The following is an 18,969-nucleotide window of genomic DNA, read 5'->3' on the forward strand; positions in this document are numbered from 1 at the left end:
AAGATAATTTAAAATTAAAGTTATGAAAAATATATGTAAATTAAAGGAGAAGTGAAATATATGTAATTAATGAAACTTGATATTTGATAGGTCTGACTAGATTTCGTAATGTCTGTATTCAGTAAATTAGTAGTCCTCATTCGAACCTGAGTCTCTTTGTGTGTGTCTACAACCTTTGTGGCCGTTCTATTCTACATATATGAATTAGGTTAGGTTATATATTATGCCAGTATAATATATAACCTATTAAGTTATATATTATGCCAGTATAATATATAACCTATTAGGTTATATATTATTCAGTCACTAATAAAATTATTATATTGTTGCGACGTTTAATTTTTTGGGAACTCTATGCTTATTAGATTTACAAATTATTTTTCATTTCATAATCTTGATGGATTTTTATAGTTTATTATGCATAGTTTCTTCATTTGATTTTCTATTATATTTATGAATTTCCTTTCATAGTTAATCTTACTAAAAAGGAGATGGTTGTCGGTACGGTCAGTGAAGGACATAATTAATTTAAAACTTATTACTTAGTGCCAACGTTTTGGCCAAAATTTTCAAACTACATTTGTGCTAAGAACAAAATAAAACAAGATAACAACTAAGGAACAAAAGGGTATATATAATGACTAGAAAATAACTAACGCTAAGAATACATATATAGTGTATACGCAAAGGTTGCGAGTTCGAGTCCCCGGGGGGAGGCTGTGAGTGAGTATTGAATTATTAAGACAGATAAGAGGGCTGCTCTGAGATCTTGTAGAGCCTGCTCTGCCACTGATACATGGGGGATAGAGTGGGATCGGCGATCCTCAGGTCGAGATTCTAAATATTTTAATTTAATAATAATAATTTAAAATTAAAGTTATATATGTAATTAATGAAATACGTAAGTTAAAAACAAAATATAAAGCTAAGTAATATTTTCATTATTTTTATAACATTTTATTTTTTATGTAACAATTTTCATAATGTTATGTATTATAATTTATAATTTTCACTTTTTACATATATTTACTAACTAGATTTTCATATGAATTTTGTTATTTTATTAACTGTTCTTTCCTACTATTTAACTTTAATATTATTATTCTTATTCTGCCTTTAACTTCTTATAACACCTGAACTACTCATGTCTGTTAACATTATTAGTATATCTATAGTGTTAGTTATTTACAAACTATATATAATCATATATAAACTACTACTAATTAAATAATCCTTCTATTCATTATTTTTATCTTGTTTATTTGTTTGTTTGTTTTGGAGCCCTAGCAGAGCTGTTAACGTTCGTTTTTTTTTTTGTTTTTTTACAATATACAGTTTATTTTATTTTTTTAAAATAACATTTCATTAAAATGTACTGAAAAATCAATAGTTAGTGAATTTATTGAGGGAAATATATATCTCAGGAACCATAAAACGTACAGATGTCTATCATCACTCAAATAAATAAAAATCTGGTTTAATGGGCTATAAAGTAGTTTATGACTTTTATTTTCGTAGGAGTAATAGTTTTTATTATATTTGCTAAAATAAATTGCTTCCTCGGGAACTATTCATTGTTAACAGTTTGGTTAGGGCTCACATTTGAGGAAATTACTCTACTTTAGTTTTAACGATATTTTAACTTTAATAGCCTCATAAAGTGGGTACCCTCAACTAAGGAAAAACTCAGGCAGTTGAGCGTAATCTTTAAAAAACCATCTCCTTGTATTACCATTGTTCTAAAAGAGTATTTCCTTATAGTACAAGACCCCAAGAGGAGAAAAAAGGAAGTCATCTCACCCTACGTTTTGATTACTTTAATGAAAATTGTGTATGATTAAAAGTCAAAATGGATGAGTCTGCCAAGTATAGGAAGGGGGAATAAAAAATAGTTGCTGTTTCAAAAAGTTAAAACTACCAACAGCACTGGATAATCCTGGAACAGATGCGAAAAGCTCAGGTTGCGGATAGTACAAGAGCCGGGAAGAAAAAAAGGGATAACTGCCCACCCCAATTTTTGATTACTTTCATGAAAACTAGGTATAATTACTAGCCAAAATTGATGAGTCTGCCAAGTATAGGTACGGGGAATAAAAAATGGCGGCTGGTTCAACAGCTAAAAAAATCATATATAGGAACATGGTCAGGGTTGCGGTCACAAGTGAAACAAAAATAGTTTACAACTATTTTATTTTCCAACGTTTCGCCCCACTTTGCAGGGCTTCATCAGGGCTAAAAAGATACAAAATGAAACTATGTTAAGATAAAATGATAGAAATAAAAATGAAAAGAATAAAAAACAAGTAACAAAGGCAAGAGTAAAAGTTTCATGTAAAAATACGTAAAATATAAAGCTAAATCTCCTGTACTTTTTTAAGAAAAGATTTTAAAAAAATGGACTAAAAAATCTGTAGTTAGAGAATTTATTTTGATAAATGTGTATTTAAAAAAAACAGGTATCTGTTAGCACTCAAATTAAAGCTAGTTTAATTTCCGATATAGGGTGGTAACGCGCATGTCTGCCAACCCAAAGGTTGCGAGTTCGAATCCCCGACCCTTTCCGGGATTTTTTCAAGCATATAATTATACAATACTCACTCACAGCCTCTCCTCGGGCATTTTTGAGGCTAATGGGTGACAAAAAAAGGTGTGGGAGTAACAAACCCACCCTATGAAAACTACGTCATCATACGAGGCTTTGGACCTGCACTGTCTGTCGCGCCAAGAATAATAATAATTAATGTGCTATAATGTAATGCATCACACTTACATCCTCAGGGATAATAGTTATCATGATATTTGCTAAATATCTGTACATCGTTGGTTCGTTTGAGATATAAATACCTCAAGATAAACTCACTAACTACTCATTTTTTATGAAATGTTTCATTAAGGGCTCACATTTTTTCCCAAATTTATTCTGCATTAAATGATGTACTCACAGGTTTTCTCGTGTTTTAGGTAGTTTAAAAGATATGGCTGGAAGTTAAAAAAGTTTTTTAACGTTTAGAAACAGCATTTTTTATTCCCCCTACCTATACTTGACAGATTCATCAATTTCGACTAGTATTTATACGTAATTTTCTTTAAAGTAAGTTTAAAAAATGTAAATGAAAGAAAGAAGAGAAGTGGTTAGTACAAGTTTTAAATTTTAGAAAGAATTATATAGAAGAAGTTATAGATGGGACAAAGGCAATTAGTCGGCATTTTTAAGAATTTTAAAAGAGAAAATTACAACAAACTAAAGGTATCCTTGAAAATGACCTGAGGGTCGAAACGTTGGAAGGTTTTGAAAAGAATAAAGTTGAGAAAAAAGGATCAACTTTGTTTTTAAATAAACTAAACCACTCTCAATATTAATCTAATAAAGTGTTATTTAATTCATCCATTATATGTATGCGTCGATATATATAAATTAGTTATAATTATTACAATAAGTGTATTAATTATGTTGTGATAAATGTTTAACGTTTTAAGTATAAGATTGTAAGCAGCCCTATTTACAGTCCTGTTAAATGGTATATGCATAAGAGCTCCTAGCGGATTTTTCGAGCAACTTGTTTTATAACCTTCCCTTCTAAATCTTCATGTTATTGTTTACTTCAATGTTTTGTTTGAAATAATTTATTATGAAATGCCTAAATTGAAGGAAAAGTGGAAGTTGTGTGAAAGTTTGGTCACTGAGTGCCTTGTTGATCTTGCTTGTGTGAAGGAGAATTAAGATGAACTAATTGACAACTCTCATTACATTATTATCATTGTTATCCACTATTATTGTGTCTCAATAAAAACACAAACTAAGAGCAAGTAACCTAAAGCTAGATCAAACAAAATTGTGACGAGCTCAGCTGGTCTGTTCCATGACATCATTCTCCATTTAAAAGATTCAACCATGTTATATGTTATATCGTTTTAACATAGTAAAAGCAGAAAATGTTTCTCCATTTAACACGCTTTAACATGTTAAATTAAAAATCATTAAGACCCCTAAAGACTGATTTCACACTAATTTTTGGTACTCATTCAATGATATCTAAATTATCATAAATTTACAGCAGCCAATAGTTTGTTTAAGAAAAAATTACGATTAAAAAAAAGACATGACTTTTAAGAAACAAATAAAAGATTTTGCTCAAATGTAATTTCAAAAATGAAGAATCAATTTTTTAACTTGTAATTTAAAAAAAAATCACTTTTTTCCAAACTAATCTAAATGCTAAATCTGTAAAACCGGAATAAATTGTTTTGTGATTCCAAACTGACCTAGTACCTTTTCCGATCCCCCAACGATTTCCCACTCACTGTTTTTTCTTTTCCATTTAACTAAAACGAACTAATTTAGAAATATTTCTGAAAGTTTAATAAAAAAAAAAAAAAAAAAAAAAATAGTGAATTTTTTAGTATTGAAACATTTTGAATTACCTGAATACATACATACATAAATACATTTATTATTTTTTTCATAGTTGTTTTTATTGATTAGACTATAAAAATTGTCATAATGGAATAGATGATACATGATACATGTTAAGATTCAAAATACCTCTTGCATAATATATTGTAATTTTTGTAAACCTCTTTAAAGTATGTATTTTAATTTCCAATTAATATAAAAAAATTAAATTCTGTACCTTTTCAACCCCCGGAAAGATCAGTGGTTCAGTATTTTGTAAGAAAGTACGTTTCTTGAACAACGGAAAAGGTAGGTGAGTAAAAAGAAGAAAAAATATGGCGGTCATACGTGATCATGAACAAATTGCACAGATTTTCAGCGCATTTTTTTTATGAAATGTTCGTTTTCAAAATACTATATCTCGGGAACTATGAAATGTAAATCGCTCATACTTTATCAAATTTATTTTAATTTGAGTGATATTATATTAGGGTTTATAGTATGTTGGTTGTTTTAAATATATGGAACTCCGAATGAATTTTGGAACGTTTTGAAACTGATACTATTTTTTATTTTCACTTTTCATTTCTCACTTGAAAGAATTTTGACTCACAACTATGCATAGTTTGTACAAAAGTGATAACAAATTGAAATAACTTACTCTTTTCTCTTCTTGGGCTCTTGGTTAATAGTCGTATACGTTTATCTTTCATCAGGAGAGATGAATTGTAAAAGAGTTTGTCGATGATTTTTGGAGGGAAGTTGTAGCTTAAGGGAATTTGTTTAATTCGGATATAGTTATTATCATGAAATTGGGAATCAGAGAGGGAAAAACCACGATGAATAAGATTTTTGGCTGTGTTTAGTTTTTGATGGTAAGGATGTTGGGAGTGATAATTTAAAAGTCCCACTCAGTAAGTCGGTTTCGTGTACCAATCGGTGGATATAGTGTTATGGCTGTTCTTTATGATGAGGAGGTCAAGAAATGGTAGCGAATTGTTTGTTTCTGATTCAACTGTTAAACGTAAGCGAGGATGGTAGGAGTTGAAGGCAAATACGATATCGGTGATTTTATTGGGATTCAGTATTAAGAGGAGGTCGTCAACATATTTTTAAATAAAAATAATGTCATTAGAGAACTGTGGGGTAACGGAGTTGAGTAAATCGTTAAGTACGATATAAGAAAGATCTTGGGCTAGTGGATTATCCTACATGATATTATATTTCATCTTTCACTGTTTTCAATCTACTACCATCTAATTTCACGATTATCAATCAATTTACTTTTTTACTATTCAATTTTCAGTTATAAATTTTTTATCATTTATGATTCAATTCAATATTTCGTATAATTCCAAATTTATTTGCATACTATTCCTATTCAATTTTATGTTTCTCTAAATGTTGTTGTTATCTCTTTTGTTTTATAGCCCTGATGAAGACCTGAACAAATAAAATAAATAAATATGGTTTGTTTATTTATGTAGTTCTTTGCTGACCGCACCCCCCGACAGACTTCTCTAATCATTAATCTACGGTCAAATATCTACACCTCATTATAATTAATTAATACTGTAAATAAATTTTAAAAATTTACAAAAATCAATTAGGATTTAACGGTTTCAGATAGATTTCTATAACTGCTAGAATTACCTTTAACGGTCTTTATTACCATTTTATGAGATTGGATGGGGCAATTTCAGTGCACAGGTGTACTTTCGTTCAATTTTCTTTTTTTATTGGTAGTAAATTTCTGGACAATGCACTACTGCAGTTTCCATCAGAGACCAGGGAAGGTTCATTCTCTGGCATTTCAATAACAAAAGGCAGTATCGATCAAGAGGGGTTATCAATGCATCTCTCTTTTTCTTTATGTATATGTATTTTTTTTTTTTGGGAGGGGGGCTCTGCAGATTTTGTAGATCTTATAGCCACCCTAGCCAAGAATATATGTAAAGATGATTACCTTTTAGGCTCTAACCTATCCCCTAACCTCTAAATAACAATTAAGTGAGGTTAACACATGGTTTTAAAGAAAATAACCTCTGAGACTGTTATATGTCATTTATGATTGTACGAGTGTTACAGTGAACTAAAGACTCTAAAAACTGATTTTGTTTTATAGGTATGTATAGTTAAAGATATAATGTATTATTTAATTTGAACTTGTCATTAATTAATAAAGCAATTGTTTTATAGCAAAAAAAAAACAATGTAAAGATGCTTACCTTCAGGCTCTAACCTATCCCCACCTCTAAATAACAATTAAGTGAGGTTAACACATGGTTTTAAAGAAAATAACCTCTGAGAGTGTTATATGTCGTTTATGATTGTACGAGTGTTTCAGTGAACTAAAGAATATAAAAACTGATTTTGTTTTATAGGTATATAGTTAAAGATATAATGTATTATTTAATTTGAACTTATTTTCATTAATTAATAAAAGAATTCTTTTATAGTAAAAGAAGTTTATAGTCTTGAAGTCTATCTCTAACACAAGATTATATATATATATAAATAAAAAGGATATGAAATGACTCGCACGGGTTCCAGAAATATAATGGCTTTATTGAGTCCAGTATTTCTATATATAAACATATCAATCAGCTGTTCAACTCGATCAGCTAATACGGCCTGTCAGCTGTTATCGTACTCAGGCCGTAACTAATATAATAAAACATATTTTAATTATATTATTTCAAAATTTTTTGAGACAAGGTAATTATTTATTAAATAAATCAAAAATAGTAACAAATTTCTTTATTATTTTTATAAATTTATTTTGCTTAAAATCTCTGCATAATGTTGGTTTAAATTCTTAGTATCTGTTTTAAAATTAACTGTGTAATTGATGTTACAAAACAGATACTAAGAATTTAAACCAACATTATGCAGAGATTTTAAGCAAAATAAATTTATAAAAATAATAGAGAAATTTGTTACTAGTTACAATTAAATTTAATAATGGAATTTTGAGAATTAGAATAAATACCAAATTGAAACAAAAATGCAATTTAAAATAAAAAATATATTAATTTTAAAACAAGGCAGACCTGTGTGAGTGGGAGGTTATAAATGGTTTGTTATATGGTGGTGTATTTTATATTGTTGATAATCTTATAGAGAAAAATAAATGTTAATGTTTTTAAATAAATAGGTAACTAGACTTAAGCTTAGTAAGCTTATTAATAATAAATATGACTTTTTAATAATTGACTTTTGGAATAGGTTTTGAACTTATAATAAAGAAAATGACCTGGGCAGAATAGCCTGCAATAGAAATTGTAAATTAATGTGAGGAAGAGTTTGTATTGAAGGTATGTTATATTATATAGTGAATAATGATGTTGTTGTAAATGTTTAAAAATGAAGATATAATATAAGCTGTTGAATATTTAGATGTCCTTGAATATGGCTAGAATGGCCGAAACGTTGGACTAGTGAAAAATAAAGTGTTGAGACAGAATTGGATACTAATTTTTGATTTATTTTATAAAAAATATTGTTCCAATCCAACATATTTAGTTACTTTAAAAAAAAAAAAAAAAAAACATTTAAACTGTGTTTTAGCAAAAAAAAAAAAGTTTATACATTAAAAAAAACATAAAAATGTCTCATCCAACTAAAGTTAATTATAAGAGGTAAGATGGAACAGTAAGATTGGAAAAGAAAGGACTTGAAGTAAATGAAGTAGCCAGAAGACAGCCCCTACTTGGGACAACGTGAACACTCCTCTTCATTGCCAACACCTGTTCTTTAGAGGCTGCAGAAGAAACAACGGAAAAGGGAGTCTTATTAAGCGGGCCGAACACATGCCCTCCAACTCCACTTGCACCTTATATACTGTACTAGCTAAAGGTAGCTAGAGCCACTCTCTAACAGTCTCGAGACAGGACGATCCTTAACAAATGATGTTATAATAATAATAATAATATGATAATAATAGTAGTGAAGGTCGACTGAGGTTTTTAATATGGTGAATTGACAAAATAGGGTAATTGTGGACTGAAATTAATGACCTGGGCAGAATAGCCTACATAAAGTTAATGATGTGATTCTAAAATTGTATTAAGATTATCATTTAGGATGGCCAGATTGGCCGAAACGTCGACTTATAAAAAAATGTCAATTATTGTGAGTCTAAAATTAGATAAAATTTATTTTATTTAAACAATAAAATCTTAAAATGGATTTAGTGAATGACACAATTTCTTCCTTATTAAACTATAATAGTTTATTTCATATCATACAGCAACGTTTCGGGAGATTTCCCCCATCTTCAGGCTGTTGATAACAAAAAAAAACCTATATATGACATATAATTTTCTCCTATTTGTCATACTTGCTAATATATTATAATATTAATGTCATTATTGAGTAAAACTTTCTAATAGTCATACATTATAGGAGAATAATTACCTTTCTCTACCTTCCTACATTTTAATTCCATAAGACTCTTCCAGTTAAAGGATTATTAAATTTACAATAAAATCTATTCTCTAAGAAAGAATAAAAATTATATATAAAAAAGTTTTTTTAAAGACAAATTTTAAAAGAATTTTCAAGGCAGAAACATTTAAGTAAGTATTCTAAAAAATACTTCACAGTTCCTTTCACTATATTACATACTATAATATTTATATATATTTTATAACTTTTTTTCTTGATTGTTGTATATATATTTGTGAGTCCTGAGGATCAGTCAATAATATGCTGTTTATACCTATCATTAATTCGGATGCCAGGATGATTGTTGAAGACAATTGTCCAAAAGTATGTATAGCATTTGTCCTAATATCCCTAATAAAGTAAAACTCAAACCACTTAGCCACCACTTTTTATATAGATTTTATTTTATTTTGTTTAATAGAGCTTGTGTAGCCTTCGCTAAATGTGTACATATTTTTTTAATTTTATTGGGAAATATAATTTTTAAGAATTTTCCCCATGAAGTATTCAACTATAGATAGAAAATATTATCTATTCAGTAACTTTAATAACTTTTCCCCCGGAAATTATTCCAGTTAACAGTATAAAAACATTTTCAAATGCCTTTCTTTTCAGCCAATATTATTTTTTAATTTTTAACTCTTGAGGATAAAATTCTCTTCAATTCAAATTTAATCTACATTATTGGACCTCCATCTTTCACTTTCTTAAGATGGCAACTTCTTTAACAAGAGATCCAATTATAATTTTAAGTGGATTAGGGTAAACCCTTTGCCAAGTACGTTTATAGAAGGGACAATACCAAACCGGTTACTACCCGAGTTAATTGGAGTATTTATCAAGATAAAGAGTAGATTAAGTATTTATATATCTATCATTCCTAATTTCTCAAAATAATTATTTAAGCGAATTGGAAACGATTCTCTCTCCATTTTAAATTAATTAAGTAAATATTATACATAAAATTGATTGACCGTAATTGAATTTGAAGGAGATGGGCGGGGGTATTACCAAAAAGGAATAAAAATAATTAACAACTATTTATTTGCTGACGTTTCGTCCCACTTTTCGGGACTAATAGTGTATTATATATTTGTAGTATTAGTAGTTTACATAATATTTGCCACAATAAATTGATTTATAGTTGTTGGGACCAATTTTCATGTGCCAAAGTTATATTCATATGCGAATATCATAAAAACTATTACCCCTACGAAGATAGGTGTTATAAACCAGTTTATATTAAGATACATTTCCTTAATTTTGAGTGTTGGAAAACATGTACGTCTTATGGTTCTAGAGATGTATTTAAAAAAAAAATCATTTTTCAGATTTCTGATTTTTCGAACCTGTAATAGTAAAAGTCATTAAATTCATCCATCAGACTAACTTAATAACCAGCCTTTAATTATTATAATTATCTATTTAGCTTGCTTTATTTTTAAAATTAGAACAGTCAGTTATCTGCTTTTCACCATCCTTTCCAATATCGTAACGATTATTAAACAAATTATAATTGCCACAAATTTAATTATAATTGGTGGGGATCAGTACACCATACCAAAGCTATGACTAAAACAACTAGGCCTTACCAAAGCCAACAACCAACGGGCGTTGATGACCAGGCTGTTAAACGTCCTTTCAAAACTAACAAACAAACAAAATCATTTTATCCAAACTACCAGGAATTTTGTGAATTTATTTTGTCAAATATCATTAAAAAAACGACCCCTATAAAGATAAACCATATAAATTACTTCATAGTAAATTTAACTAGCTTTAATTTAAGTGGTGGCAGACATTAGTATGTCTAATGCTTTCTGAAATAAAGTTGTTCATAAACAACTATAAGTTAATTTATTTTAGAATACATCATGAGAACTATTATTACTACGAAGATAAAGGTCATAAACTACTTTATAGTATATTAAACTAGCTTTAATTTGAGTGCTAATAGACATCTGTACGTAACATAGTTGCAGAGATATTAGATTTCTCAAAATAAATTCACTAACTACTAGTCTTTCCGTCGATTTTTAGGGAATGTTTCTTTTTAAAAAGCTATATCTCGTAAACCATTGATTGTAAATAGCCTTATTAGCGCTTATATTTCAGAAAATTTACTATACTTTAAATAATGAAAAAATAATTTATTTTGATACAGCTGCTATTTTTTATTCCTCCTATCTATACTTGGCAGACACATTAATTTTGACTAGTAATTATACATAGTTTTCATTAAAATAATAAAAACTTTGGGTGAAATTATTGTCTTTTTTTCTTCCCGGCTCTTGTACTATAAGATCGAGAAAGATCGTGTGGTCTCGGCATTTTCCGTTCGAACTATATCTATCTATTTTTCTTCTTTAGTTATTGATGTTGCAGTATTTGATGAAATACTGCAATATTAGATAATCCCCAGGATAAATGTTGGGGGATAATACCCAAATTAATTTCTATTGACTATTAAGATTGTAAATTACAACACTGTTGAAATTTCAGGTCACTTTATGATGGCATCTATAAGAATAAGCAATGAGTTTGTGAGTGCTTTCAGCTTTTGTGTATGAATGTACATAATTCATTTTCGGAGCTTTCATGAATTATGATTTGGATCTTCTCTTTGATTTGTGTACAGTTGAACGAGAATCGAACCTGGTTTTAGAAGAGCTCAATAAAGAGAGATTGGTACATTGATGACACAGATGAGTATCGGAGAGGACATTAATCGCGCTGATGGACCGCTTTCAATCAGTCAGACCTTCTGATTAGAGGCGATGTTTCTGTTCAGTCTGGCTTTTGAAAATGTTATGTAGCCAGGACATTTTTTGATTATTTCTTGTGGGGATTGAGGATATCGTTCGGATACTACATTTCACCATGTACTGTAAAACATTATATTTTCAAAGGGAGTTCTTTAGCGAAGGTATATTAAACCTATGTATATAATGACCTATGGTATGTAATGAGCATCTAATATATAAAACTCAATATTTGTCTGTTTGTAATTTATACACTGCCATAACGTTCATCTGGTTGTGTTGCGGCTTCTTGCAAAATGTTCAGGATTTTCCCGGGAAGAAAAGAAGTTATTAAAACATTAACCATTTTTAATGCATATCTCAAAAAATATACATTGTAGATTTGTCTTTTTATGAAAAATAAGAAAAAAATATAACTGACTCTATTAAATGATTTTTTATTCAATAAAATTTTTAAAAATAATAATGAGAATTTCAGTAAAGTAGTTCAACAAATGTTTTTAGGAAAAAACAAATCATATTCGTTTTTAGTGTCACCTGAAACCCTCAAATTCCATTTAAAAAGAAAAAAAATTAAAAAATAGAAATTTGATTTTTTTTCCAATGACCATTGTTCATATAATCGTACATAATTTCCCTGAATTTTATCCGATTGCTACGTTTATATAATCGTTGGAAAGCTGAATGTCATCTCTTTTAACCTACATTAACAAAATTTAGATTTAATTTCCTTATACCTTAAATTTCCTTATGTAACCGATCTAGCTCAAAGCAGATATCATTCCTTCCATTCTAAACTCCCAAACCACTCAAACCCCCTAGTTTCTAACCACTCAAACCTCCTAGTTTTTAACCTTGCATCCTCTTCCATTCCTGACTATCTTCCGAGGCGCCTGAAAAGAAGATAGCCACGAGACCTGCTAATGTAAAACGTCATTAGAGTGCTGCCAATGGGTAGTTTCTCTACACGCCTGTAACACTCCAATTTAAACGAGATAAGATTTACTAAATGTATTATAATGTACAGTTGTAAATAGCAATAAATAAATATTTTAAAAAAAAATTTCCTAATAATAGCATTCCTTCCATGATAAACTTCCCAATCACCCAAATCCACTTGTTTCTAACCTGGCTTCTCCTTCATTACCTAGGCGTTTGAAAAGAAGATGGCCTCGAGATCTTCTTCTCTAAAAATGTTATTGGAATTATATCAATGGGTAGATTCTCCACGTTTGTATCATGTCACTATGTCACCTACAGCAAATTTACTAGTTGTATATATTTTTATACAGTTGTATATAACAATAAATAAATTATTAAAAAAAAAAATTTCAGTTTCTAATAAAGAAAGATTTTTAAAATGTTTTATATTATATCTCCGGTTCAGATTTGTTAAATAAGATCCGGAATGTGGCCTTTAGCGCACCATAAACTGCTCTCAAATTTTGTGCAAATTGTCCGAGTCGTGTTGAACTTATATATAATATTTACCATATATTTTTATCATATCATGTTATTTACGCTTTAATGTGCAATATTTGCAAATAACTTAATATATTAATTTTTGTCAAACTTTCGATTTTATTCAATTAATCTACCAACATCCCTAAATATAGTAATTGCGAAGCATTACCGACTCTGATATTATATGTTATAATATTGCCTAATTAAGAATAAAACTTTGTGCCTAATAAAAAGAAAGGACATTAAATACATATATATACATATGAGAGAGAGAGAGAGGGAGGGAGAGAGAGAGATGGGAGACGGTTATCCTTAACCTCAGTAGAGGAGTGTTCGTGCCGAACCGCCATTTCCCAGGAGCCGACATGGTACCGCTAACAGCCTGTCCCGACCTCTCTCCTTCGCTCATTTCCTCCTCCCCGGGTCTCTTCATTGCCAAGCGAGTCAGATATCATTAGTCCTTCCTATAAGTGACACCATTAGAGCCATTTTCAAAATCGACACCCCCACGAATCGATATCCAATATATCGATGTAGCTAAACATTGCCCCTTCCTAATAGTACAAGAGCCCAAGAGGAGAAAAAAGTCAGTTATCTCATCCCAATTTTTTATTACTTTAATGAAAACTATGTATAAAATTACTAGTCAAAATTGATGAGTCTGCCAAGTATAGGTCGGGCTAATAAAAAATGGTAGCTCATTAAAAGCGATAAAAAAAACTAAGAAAACCTAAGTCATTTAAAGAAGAATAAATTTGCTAAAATATGAGCCCTAATAGAGTTATTTACGTTAAATAGTTTTCGAGATATAGCTTTTTAAAAAGCAACATTTCATAAAAATGTTGTATGGGACGTACTAAAAGATCAGTAATTAGTGAATTTATTTTGAAAAAATTATATCTCAAAAACCATTTGACGTACAGATGTCTATTAGCACTCAAATTAAAGCTAGTTTAATGAGCTATGATGTAGTTTATGATGTTTATCTTCGTAGGAGTAATAGTTTACATGATATCTGCTAAAATAAATTTATTTATAGTTGTTCCGACAAATTTTCATTAGCCAAATCCATATTCACATGTGAATATCATAAAAACTACTACCCCTACGAAGATAAGTATCATAAACTACTTTATAGTAAGTTAAATTTCCTTTATCTTGAGTGTTGGCAGACATATGTGCGTCTTATGGATCTAGAGATATATTTTTTCAAAAATCCAACATTTTATAGGAACAACTAGAAATTAACATTTTGTTAGTTTAATTTGTCAAATATCATAAAAACTACTACTCCTACAAAGATATACATAATGAACTATTTTGTAGTAAATTTAACTAGCTTTAATTTGAGCGCTAGCAGACATCAGTACGTACAATGGTTTCTGAAATAAAGATCTTCATAAATAAAATTTATTGTCCGAACAACTATAAATCAATTTATTTTAGCAAATTTTATGAAAACTACTATTCCTTTATAAATTAAAACTTCTTTATAGTCCATTAAAGTAGTTTTAATTTGAGTGCAAATAGACATCTGTACGTCACATAGTTCCTGAGATATAGATTTCTCAAAATAAATTAACTAACTACTAATCTTTCAGCAGATTTTTAAGAAATTTTCCTTTTTATAAAGCTATATCTCGAGAGCTATTAATTTTCACTAGTAATTATACATAGTTTTTATTGAAGTAATCAAAAATTGGGATAAGATAATATGCCTTTTTTTCTTTTTTTCAATTTAAAACAATATAACATGTAACATGGCTGAGAGTCTGTTACTAGGTCTGTTAGATGGAGAATGACGTCACGAAACAGACCAGCTGAGCTTGTCACCGTTTTATTTGTTGTCGTGTTAGGTTACTTAATCCTAGTTTGTTTTGTGTTTTTTTGTCTTGAGTTTTGAACTTTTTAAAGAAATATATTCAGTAGTCAATAAAACTTTTAAACTTCTAATTTTCACTTATTTTAGGCATGTTGTAATAAATTACTGTTATCAAAACTTGATTAACAATGATAATATTGTAATGAGAGTTGTCAATTAGTTCATCTTAATTCTCTTTCACTCAAGCTAGATCAACAAGGCACTCAGTGACCAAACTTTCACTTTTCCTTCAATTTAGGCATTTCATAATAAATTATTTCAATCAAAACTTTGAATTAAACAATAATAAGAAGTTTTGGAAGGAAAGGTTACTAAGCAAGTTGCTCAGAAAATCCGCTAGGAGCTCTTATGCATTTATCATTTAACATGACATTATATAGGGCTGCTCACAATGCTATACTTATAATATTTAACATGGTACAACATTTTACATTTAACACAATATCATGAATACCCCTAGGGTGAATCATATGTTACAACATGACGTCACAGGCGCTCGTCATATGTCTCTTGACTGCCTGGTCATTTGTTCCACCACCAAACACACATCTTTATTATGCTGGCCAGTGTTCGTCGGAACAAACACTGGAACTTTAAAATTTACACCACTACAACTTACACATAAAAATCCTAAACAAGACGTAAGGAGACGACGGCGGCACTCTTGGACCTGACACATCAGCGGCGCATGAAATGGCGCATGCCTAGAATTTTGTATTCCTTATTGTTGTGTATTACCTAGTAATCTGCATTGCCTAGTAATGAGTGTCACCTAGTATTGTGTATTGTCTAGTAATGAGTGTTGCCTAGTAATGTACATTGTCTAGTACTTTGTAATCTCGGAAATCCAAACTTCGATAATCCGAACACTCCACTAATCGTAACTAGCGTAAAAACGTTTTTGATAAAACAATAAAAAAATCGCTTACAATAAAAGTGCACATTTATATAATATTGTAATATATTCTTATAAAAACCGATCTATAGGTTATTGTAATCACCGCGAAAATCGATAGTGGAAATTTTATATTTGATAGCTAATATTTAATTCCTATGAATGTGTTTATAATATATCTTGTTGGTACTAGAAATACATAATACATATTGTATTCATAATTTGATACTTTAAAACTAATTATAATAATAATAGAAATATGCATAATGCAAATTTTGTTGGTGAACTTATTTTTTTTTATCACGTTTTAAATAAATCTACACAAACATTTTTTTATTTATACTTTTTTCAGTTATGAACAATCTAGTTTTGAAAAATTAAATCATACTTATCATTACTGGAGATGTAAAAGAAAATATTTTTTTTTTCTTTAATTTATTCAAAGCTTCGAACTGTCAAATAAAATAAGAAAAAAAATTAAAATAGTTTCTCTCATATCCAATCCTTACAGTCAAAAATTCTTCCTAAAATCCTTAATTCTCCCTGCTTTACCCCTACAAATCAAGCCATCTTCCAGGACCTCAATGTTCCAAATATTGCTATTTTGGTCAGAACCAGATACCAATTCTTGCATGATAAACTTCCCAACCAACTTGTTCTAACGCTTCTCCTTCATTAACTAATAATCCTCCTAGGCGTCTGAAAAGAAGATGGCCTTGAGGTCTTCTCTAGAAATGTTATTGGAGTTCTATCAATGGATAGATTCTACAAATATGTAGATTTATATTGTTGAATTTTTTACACAATTTTATAATATTTTCAGTAGCCCGAACTTTTGAGTAATTCGAACACCCCTGGCAAAAATTAGCTCGGCTTTTGGAGATTACACTGTATTGTGTATTATTAATTTAATTGTGTATATTTAAATAGTAGGTTACTCCCCTATCAAAAAATACATTAAAAAATTAATATAATTTTATCATTATCTAATAAACAGTAATAGATACATTAATGATAATTTTAGGATTTTTGAGCCCATTTAATTGCGCAACCCATTTTAATGCACGCGTAAACAGCAGAGAGTTCCTAATGGCTGGGACAAAGAGAAAAGCTGCAAGTTGGCAACTGTTAACGGACCATATAACTCAGAATTATCCGGCAAAAGTAAAAGCCGTATTAATGTGGCAAGTTTGAGACTTTGCCTGGACCAAACTAAATATTAAGCTCAAACTTGACTAAGCCATGCTTATTGGGCTGTGACTTGGCAAGGACTTACCTCGTGTCCCCACGCTGCAAGTTCAATTCCTCGAACACTACCCTAACTCTCTCCAGTCGCCTGTAATAAAAGAGTTTACATATTAATAATTATCAATATTTATCAGTAAAGCAAACATAAGATTATATTAAGAATAAATTTAAGATAGAATAATAAAACATAATTGCAGAAGTTAATAGTTGGATATACATGAGAGAAATGAAAAGAAGCTGGATGAAAACAGAAATAAAAGAATGATGGAAGAAAACAAATAAGTACAAATTTATTTATTAAAGCCAAAATAATACAAATCTTTTTGAGATAAATTATAAGAAAAAAATAAATGGAATCGTCCATAGCTGAAGGATACTACCTCAGCAATCTCATTACTGTTTCAGCACCGGGGTCCGAACCCGGCCTGTATATTAGACCTTTATTTCGTGGCGGTACCACGAAATGTTAACTTGACCCTCCCATCATGACGTAGAATATTGATCATCTGAATGATCAGAGAGGGTGTAAAAAAAAATTCAAATAATAAAGATTTGACTAGATAATAGACGAATGTCCATAATTATATTCGAAGTAAATAAAGCGGTAAGAAATAGTGATAGTTTTCTATTAAAAACGATATTTACTAAATACTTTGAACTCTTGGAAGGAAATCTGATAATCACATCTACATAAACTCAGATCTCAATCTTTGGTCAAAATCCGTATTGTACATTGGTATAACTCTGAATAGATCCCTAATCAGAATTGGGGAAAAATTAATTACAATTACTTTCCAATTACTGTTATTTGGAATTTCAGAAGTACAATTACAATTTCTATCATATTTAGTTACTTGGTGAGCTACTGTAATTACAATTAATTGTAATTTTTTTATCTTTATCCTATCCTATTTTTGATCCAACTAATTGTAATTGTGATTAAAACCAAAACGGAAAAAAAAATCATTTTACAATGGTTCCATGATGAAAATGGTATATAGTTTAATATTTAATTAAAATCAAGTGAAATATCAGACTAACATGTAGATAATATAATGAAAATTAATTATTAGTGAACATATTTTCCCATATTTAATCATTTTAGCCCAGGAGACCTTAGTCGAACTTAGGAAAAGTGCATCTTGTGGTAAGAGAACTCTATCACAAAATAAATTTATAATAGGTAATAAATTATTTGATTAAGTTACAATACCAAAATGTTACACATTCATAATATCTAAATATAAATATTTTTGTTATAATAAAATATTATACAAATCATATCACAAATATATTTATATTTGGAAGAGATAATCCGTCCTGCACTTACCATGTACCTTAGAGTTATTCTTTATTTTTGATATGGAAAATTATTTATTTTGTTACAAAATATATCGGAAGTGCAAAGTATATAATTTATAATAAATGGTCTATGTAAATTTATGATAAAATCCGTTCTATTCCTCACCTACATCTGCTATGCTGTAGTCAGATCCACTTATTTTCCTGACCCATGGAAATTATCCATAATCAAAATGATTCCCAAACCTCAAAAGCCGCCTTAATACCCATCCTCCTACCGTCCTATCGCTTTGTTACCTATCATGGGCAAAATCCTAGAGAAACTCATCTTAAGACGCCTGTACCATATCCTTGATTCCAACCACATAATCCCAGATCACCAGTTTGGATTCCGAACATCCCACTCCACAATCTAGCAATGTTGATGACTTATTCATTTGCATTATTATTATATCTAATTTTATTATTTAGTAAACTTCCAATCCATTACAAAAGACTGATCTACATGACTATTATAAGGCCTATCTGGACATACGGAATTGAGCTTTGGGGCTCCACTAAACCATCAAATTCC

At 29.5% G+C, this 18,969-nt stretch overlaps 1 long non-coding RNA gene across 1 annotated transcript in view; it reads right to left on the reverse strand.

The window, feature by feature from the left end:
• Positions 1-18,969, reverse strand: part of LOC106687396 (uncharacterized) — a 269,478-nt gene that overhangs the window by 102,232 nt on the left and 148,277 nt on the right. The window contains exon 3 of the long non-coding RNA XR_001344161.3: positions 17,122-17,181. This is a non-coding gene — a long non-coding RNA (uncharacterized lncRNA). The remainder of the gene's footprint in view (positions 1-17,121; positions 17,182-18,969) is intronic.

The sequence above is a fragment of the Halyomorpha halys genome, unplaced genomic scaffold, assembly GCF_000696795.3.
Source record: "Halyomorpha halys isolate HHAL.00 unplaced genomic scaffold, Hhal_1.1 Scaffold956.1, whole genome shotgun sequence".
In the NCBI taxonomy this organism is placed as follows: Eukaryota; Metazoa; Arthropoda; class Insecta; order Hemiptera; family Pentatomidae; genus Halyomorpha; species Halyomorpha halys.